General features: G+C 39.6%; 1 non-coding gene across 1 annotated transcript; it reads left to right on the plus strand.

Annotated features, from left to right (window-relative positions):
- The first annotated feature begins 567 nt into the window (after positions 1-567).
- On the plus strand, positions 568-671 carry LOC120886971 (U6 spliceosomal RNA). Its single transcript, XR_005730154.1, has one exon. It is a non-coding gene; the product is annotated as a U6 spliceosomal RNA (small nuclear RNA).
- The last annotated feature ends 6,454 nt before the right edge of the window (positions 672-7,125 follow it).

The following is a 7,125-nucleotide window of genomic DNA, read 5'->3' on the forward strand; positions in this document are numbered from 1 at the left end:
CTTCTCTGATTCTGAGCTTCAATCTTCCCCCTTACTTGCTTTTAGTTTCATAAAAATCACTAATTTTGGAGGTCACACATCTGAGCTATATTAGTTATAATGATAAAAAGTTCAAAGCCAGCCTTAGCAACTTAGAAAGATCCTGTCTTGGATGCTAACCCACAACAAGGGAAGGGAAGATTAGAAGTTCATTGGACTAGACAAAGGGGAATGAAGGGAAGGGAGGGGGAATGGTAATAGGAAAGACAGTAGGATGAGTCAGACATCTTTCCTATCCTCATATAAATAAAGGACCAATGTTAACTCCACATCATATACAACCACAATAATGGGATCCTAATTGGAACAAGTTATATTTATTCTATGTTTGTATAATATTTCAAAATATACTCTACTGTATATTTTGTATATAAAAAAGAATAATAAAAAGAGGAATATCACACATTCACACAAAAATCCTGTCTTAAAGAATAAGAATGGCTAAGGATGTGGCCCAATTGTAGAGCACCCCTGGTTTCCATCTCCCATACCACAAAAATAAGAGGAGAAGGAGGAGGAGACAGAATTGTGCTTGCTTTGGCAGCACATATACTAAAATTGGAATAAAACAGAGATTAGCACAGCCTCTGTGCAAAGATGACATGCAAATTCATGAAGTGTTTCATTAAGAAGAAGTATGGCTGGGTACACTGGTGCATGCCTGTATTCTCTGGGTTGGGAGGCTGAGGCAGGAGGATTGCAAGTTCAAAGCCAGACTCAGCAACTCAGCGAGGTCCTAAGCAACTCAGTGAGTACCTGTTGCTAAATAAAATACAAAAAAGAGCTGGGGAATGTGACTCAGTAGTTAAGTGCTCCTGGTTCAATCCCCTGTACCAAGGTGGGGGAGGGGGAGAAGATGGTATGGTAAGTGCTGAAGTCAAAGACAAATGTGTGAGTTTGATCAGTAAGGAATTATACTAACTGGAATTTTTCCAGTTCTGCAGATACAATGCCCTCATAATTTCATGCTTTTGTGCGCACATGATTCCTCACCTGGATTGCTTTTCCCCTTGTCCTTCAATGCTCAGCTCATGTTCATCTAGGAAATGCTCCCTGACTCAGATGAGCAGATAAAGTACAAAGTAGTGGACAATGAGCACGTATCCCATAGAGAGCGGGCACACGTGGTATGAATCCCTGCTCTACCACTTCACCAGTTTCAACAAGCTTGTGACCAGAAAGTTACTTAACAACTCTAATATTTAATTTCCTAAGCTGGAAAACTGGTGTCATATCGGTACCCATTTCATGGCATTGTTGTGAAGATTAAAAGAAAATGCCCAAAGAGTGCAAAGCCCAGTAAGTGGCCTGTAAGTGCTCGTTACACTATTCACTGGGCCTGACTTGTACTTAGTACCTCTATCTTCTATAGTTCTTTTTTTAATATTTTTTTTATTTGTAGTTTTACCTAATACCTTTATTTATTTTTATGTGGTGCTGCGGATCAAACCCAGGGTGTGCACTTGCTAGGCGAGTGCTGTACCGCTGAGCCACAATCCCAGCCCCTCTTCTATAGTTCTTTTCACATGCTACAATTATTTGCTTATACTAGATTGTGTGTTCATTGAGCACTATCCCAGAGTTTAACAATAACAATTAGCTTTATTGAACACTTACAAAAGTTTCTAAAAGGACTGAGGATGTAGCTCACTTGTCTAGCATGTGCAAGATTCTGGGTTTCTTTTGAAAAAAAAAAACCCACAGATTATGCTATACATTTTTTAAATATTTATTTTTAGAAGTAGTTGGACACAATATCTTTATTTTATTTATTTATTTTTATGTGGTACTGAGTATTAAACCCAGGACCTTGCACATGCTAGACAAGTGCTCTACCACTAAGCCACAACCCCAACTACATTAAGGTACTGCTACTTTTTTTTTTTTTTTTTTTTTTGGTATTGAGGATTGAACCTAGGAAGGGCTTTGTTGCCATCATGGTCTTCCTTCCCTCCGCTAATTATGATATGTATTACTTTCATTGTCATTACTTTTTTTTGTGTGTGATGCTGGGGATTGAACCCGGGCCCTTGGGCATGCTAGATGCACACTCTTTAACTGAGCTACCTGCTAGTATTATTATTCAATTCTATATCATTTATAATGAAAACAAAATTTCCTTTTTACCACAAATAAGCTACAGCTTAGACTGCTGTCAGAAACTTTTATTGGTCAGCATCTATTTTCTACAGAAAAAAGTGTACCCCAAGCTGTTACTGGATCAGGTCCAAGGAGGTCCCCAGAAGGGAGTAGAAACCTCCAGTCAGCTCTGGTAAACTTTGTTTGCTTTTTTTTTTGGTACCAGAGATTGAACCCAAGGGTGTTTTAACTACTGAGCCATACCTCCCAACCCTTTTTATTTCTTATTTTGAGACAGGGTCTCACTAAATTGCCCAAGTGGGCCTTGGAACTTTCAAACCTCCTGCCTTGGCCTCTGAAATAGTTAGAATTACAGACATATGTTACTGCATCCAACACATTATTTCTTCTGGATTTGAAAAAGTTTATTCCCCTCAGGCCTCCCTTTCTACACTATGGTATATATTCATGGAGTTGGGACTGGGGAGATAGCTCAGTTGGTAGAGTGCTTGCCTCCTGTATACAAGGCCCTGGGTTCAATCCCCAGCAAAACACACACATACACACACACACACACACACACACACACACACACACACAATTATTCATGGAGATTCCTATACATAAGGAAAAAAACTAACAACGAATGATAGAGTAATGCAAATCAAAGCCACAATAAGGCACCACTTCACACCAATTTGAATAACTATAGAAACAACAACAAAAAGAAACCTTGGGGTGATGTGGAGAAATTTGAACCATTATGCATTGTTGATAGAAATATGAAATTGTACAGCCACTGTAGAAAATGGTATGGCAGTTACTAAAAAATTAAAAAGAGTTACCTAATGATACAGCTATTCCACTTCTGGACACATACCAAAAAGAAATAAAACCAGAGACTTGGAAAAATCAAAAACAAAACGATTTAGGAATAAACTTAACCAAGAAGACAAAAGAAAGATTTGTACATTGGAAATTATAAAATACTAATGAGCTGCCTGTGGTGGCCCACACTTGTAATCCCAGCCACTACTGAGGCTGAGGAAGGAGGATTACAAGATCAAAACCAGCCTCAGCAATTTATTGAGGCCCTGAGCAACTTAATGAGACCAAGTCTCAAAATAAAAAATAAAAAGGGGTGGGGATGTAGCTCAGTGGTTAAGTGCCATGGATTCAATATCTTGGTACCAAAAAACAAAACACTAATGAAAGAAATTCAAGAAAACACAAATAAATGTAAAGATACCTCATATTCAAGGATTAGAAGAATTTATATTATTAAAATGTATCAAGGGCTGGGGTTGTGGTTCAGTGGTAGAGCACTTGCCCAGCACCTGTGAGGCACTGGGTTGGATTCTCAGCACTACATGTAAATAAATAAAAATAAAGGTCCATTGATAACTAAAAAAAAATTTTAAATGTATCAAAATATCACATTGAATCCTATACATATGTACAATTATTATATTTCAGTTACAAATAAAAAGCCCATACTACTGAAGCCTATCTACAGATTCAATGAAATCTCTATAAAATTCCAATATTTCATATAAATAAAAAAGAAAATCCTAAAAATTTTATAAAACCACAAATAGCTCGGTGCAGTGGCACATACTTGTATCCCAGCAGCTTAGGAGGCTGAGGCAGGAGGATGGTGAGTTCAAAGCCAGCCTCAGCAATTTGAGGGCTTAAGCAACTCAGTGAGACCCCATCTCTAAATATAATATAAAAAGGCTGGGGACAGTGATTATGTACTCCCGGGTTCAATGCCTGGTACCAAAACAAACAAACATAAAGACCACCCCCCAAAAAACTTGTCTTCCATTTATTCCACTTTCTCCCCTCTTTGTACCAAGGATGGAATACAGGGATGCTTTACCACTGAGCTGCATCCTAAGCTCTTTTTATTTATTATTTATTTATTTATTTTGAGGAGGTATTGGAGATTGAACTCAAGGGCACTCCACCACTGAGCCACATCCGCTCAGCCCTATTTTGTATTTTATTTAGAGACAGGGTCTCACTGAGTTGCTTAGCATCTCGCTTTTTGCAGAGGCAGGCTTTGAACTCATGATCCTCTTGTCTCAGCCTCCCAAGCCACTGGGATTACAGACACGTGTCACTTCACTTGGCCCTTTTCATTTTTTACTTAAAAATAGGGTCTTGCAAGTGAAGTTATTCAATCTCAAAAAAACAAATGCCGAATATTTTCTCTGATATAAGGAGGCTGACTCATAGTGGGGTAGGGAGGGGGAACATAGGAGGAATAGATGAATTCTAGATAGGGAAGAGGGGAGGGAGGGAAAGGGAGGAGGCAGGAGAGTAGCAAGGATGGTGGAATGTGATGGGCATCATTATCCAAAGTACATGTATGAAGACACGAATTGGGTGTCAACCTACTTTATATATAATTATTATTATATATAAACAGATGTGGGAGGCCAACTTTACGGGTGACTGAGTTACACTCCCCAGCTGGGTGCTGAGGCGCTCAGTCACAGAAATGGGTGTGTCTTGCTACAGCCCCATGGGTGAAGCTATGCTCACCTGTTCCTTTGTAATATAACCCCTTGCCCTGTTTAGGATAGAATCTTCCATGGAAGTGCCTTGTGTGTGTCCCCTCCTCTTACTGTGCCCCTGGGTGTGGCCTACCCAGGTGTTAGTCAACCTGTTGACAGTGGTCATCATGAAGATAGACTCAGCCCCTGAAATCTGACCCCTTGCCTCATTTGAATAGCTTCTCCTCAATAAAAGGGGTCAGCGTGTGCTCTCGCTCTCTCTCTTTCTTCGGACCCTTAAGGTCAGAGGAGCCGCCACAGCGACCCCCAAAGAAAAAGGTATTTGTGTCTCTTGTGTGGTTATTTCGTGCAGCCCAATTAGCCCAGTTTAATTAGAGTGACCCCTGAGCCTTTTAGTCGAGAGAACAGAAACCCGGCAAACAGAGATATGAAAAATTGTGGTATATATGTGTAATAAGAATTGTAATGGGGCTGGGGATATGGCTCTGGCGGTGGCGTGCTTGCCTGGCATGCGTGCGGCCCGGGTTCGATCCTCAGCACCACATACCAACAGGGATGTTGTGTCCGCCGAGAACTAAAAAATAAAGATTAAAAAAAGGTTCTCTCTCTCTCTCTCTCTCTCTCTCTCTCTCTCTCCTCACTCTCTCTTTAAAAAAAAAGAATTGTAATGCAAAACAAACAAACAAAAAACAAAGTACAGGGGCTGGGGATGTGACTCAAGTGGTAGCGCGCTCGCCTGGCATGCGTGCGGCCCGGGTTCGATCCTCAGCACCACATACAAACAAAGATGTTGTGTCTGCCAAAAACTAAAAAATTAAAATAAATATTAAAAAAAAGATTCTCTCTCCTCTCTCTCTCTTTAAAAAAAAGTACATTGTATAAAGACATGAATTGGCATGAACATACTTTATATACAAAGATATGAAAAATTGTGCTCTATATGTGTAATAAGAATTGTAATGCATTCCTCTGTCAGCATTTAAAAGAAAATAAAATCAATTAAATAAAAAAATAAAGGTAAAAAAGTAAAAAAAGAAAGAAAGAAATAGGGTCTTGCTAAGTTGCTTAGGGTCTTGCTAAATTGATGAAACTGGTGTGGAATTGTGATCCTCCTGCTTCAGTCTCCAGAGTCACTGGGAGAACAGCTGTGTATCACCATACCCTGTTTATCCATGCTACTTCTAAAAGCATCTTGTCATCTACAGGTGACCCTAATCCTTAACAATATATTCAAGTTTAACCAGTGATTGTACGTGGTTAAAATCTAAATAATTAACTTAAGTAAAATAAATGTGTTGGTGTTTAGAAGTTAAGGGAAGATCAAATGGCTGAGCTATGTGGGGGGGCATAAATAGAACTGAACCTCAGGAATTACTCAAATAGACGACATGAATACTAATAGGAATTTTCACTTATCCTTCAAACTCTGCCTTTATCAGCATCTAGATTTTATTTTCTCCTGCTGCAAACCAATTTCCTTCACAATATTAGCAAGTAGTTAAGAAGCTCAGCAGGAGCCAGCAGGAGCAAAAAAGACTTTTAAAAAAATGTCTAGTTCAGAAAATTCTCAAGAAAACTAGATTAGTGCAAATCAGGTGTCTACCACTGAATCAATCAGCTGAAATGTGGAAGGTCATGTAAACACAGGAGACCAAGTGGTTGGAATGGAGAAGAAGAATAAAGTTGAGCAGAGAAAGAAAGTGTAAGTGAATGGCAACAAATGACAAGCGACAGGAGGCAGGAAGCTTTCAAGTCAATGGATCAGGCATGGCAGGGCTCATTTTCTGGGTATGGAGATGGCCCCCTGGGGTCACAGAGGAGTCTGGGTTTTTAGTTTACAATGAGGGTGAATTAATCATTGGAGACTGTGGACGTGCTGTTCAAATAGTCAGGGACCTAATTGAGCAGGTTAAAATTTTAACTCAGGAAGGCAGTTGTAAAAAGTTTGAAATTCATTGTCACCAGGAATAGCTCACAACTTGGTGTTCATTGCTTGTCTTCCTTCCTCTGGGATCCATTGTTACCTATTTGCTTTTTTCCTTCCAGGACTCATCTGCAGTGGGGAAAGGGTACTGTTACCTCCTCCCTTTTTGGTTGGGAAGGGGCAAATGTTTGCTTTGATGGAGATGCTGGAGATGAAACTGGGAAAGGATGAAAGTTTGCTTTTTCCCTCGAGTCCCATTGTTACTGGGAAAGGATGTACTGGGAGAGGTTTAATTTTGGGGGCAATTTCTTCTCCCCCCTCCCAAATCACACTGTCCATTTTTCCCACTGTCTTTCTGTTTTTCCCGGGGAATTTTCTTGTAGGAATATTATTTTCTATAACTCTCAGAAAGAGGAGCAGAGAAAACCTTAACTTCACTAAGAGGAGTACCGAGTGTGGTTTAGGCAGATAGTTGGAATGAGAAATTAAAGATAAGTATAAATAGGATAGATGGAGTAGGAGATCATGGAAGGCTTAGAATTTATGCAATGGCATATCTAG

Source organism: Ictidomys tridecemlineatus, chromosome 5 (assembly GCF_052094955.1).
Source record: "Ictidomys tridecemlineatus isolate mIctTri1 chromosome 5, mIctTri1.hap1, whole genome shotgun sequence".
Classification (NCBI taxonomy): Eukaryota; Metazoa; Chordata; class Mammalia; order Rodentia; family Sciuridae; genus Ictidomys; species Ictidomys tridecemlineatus.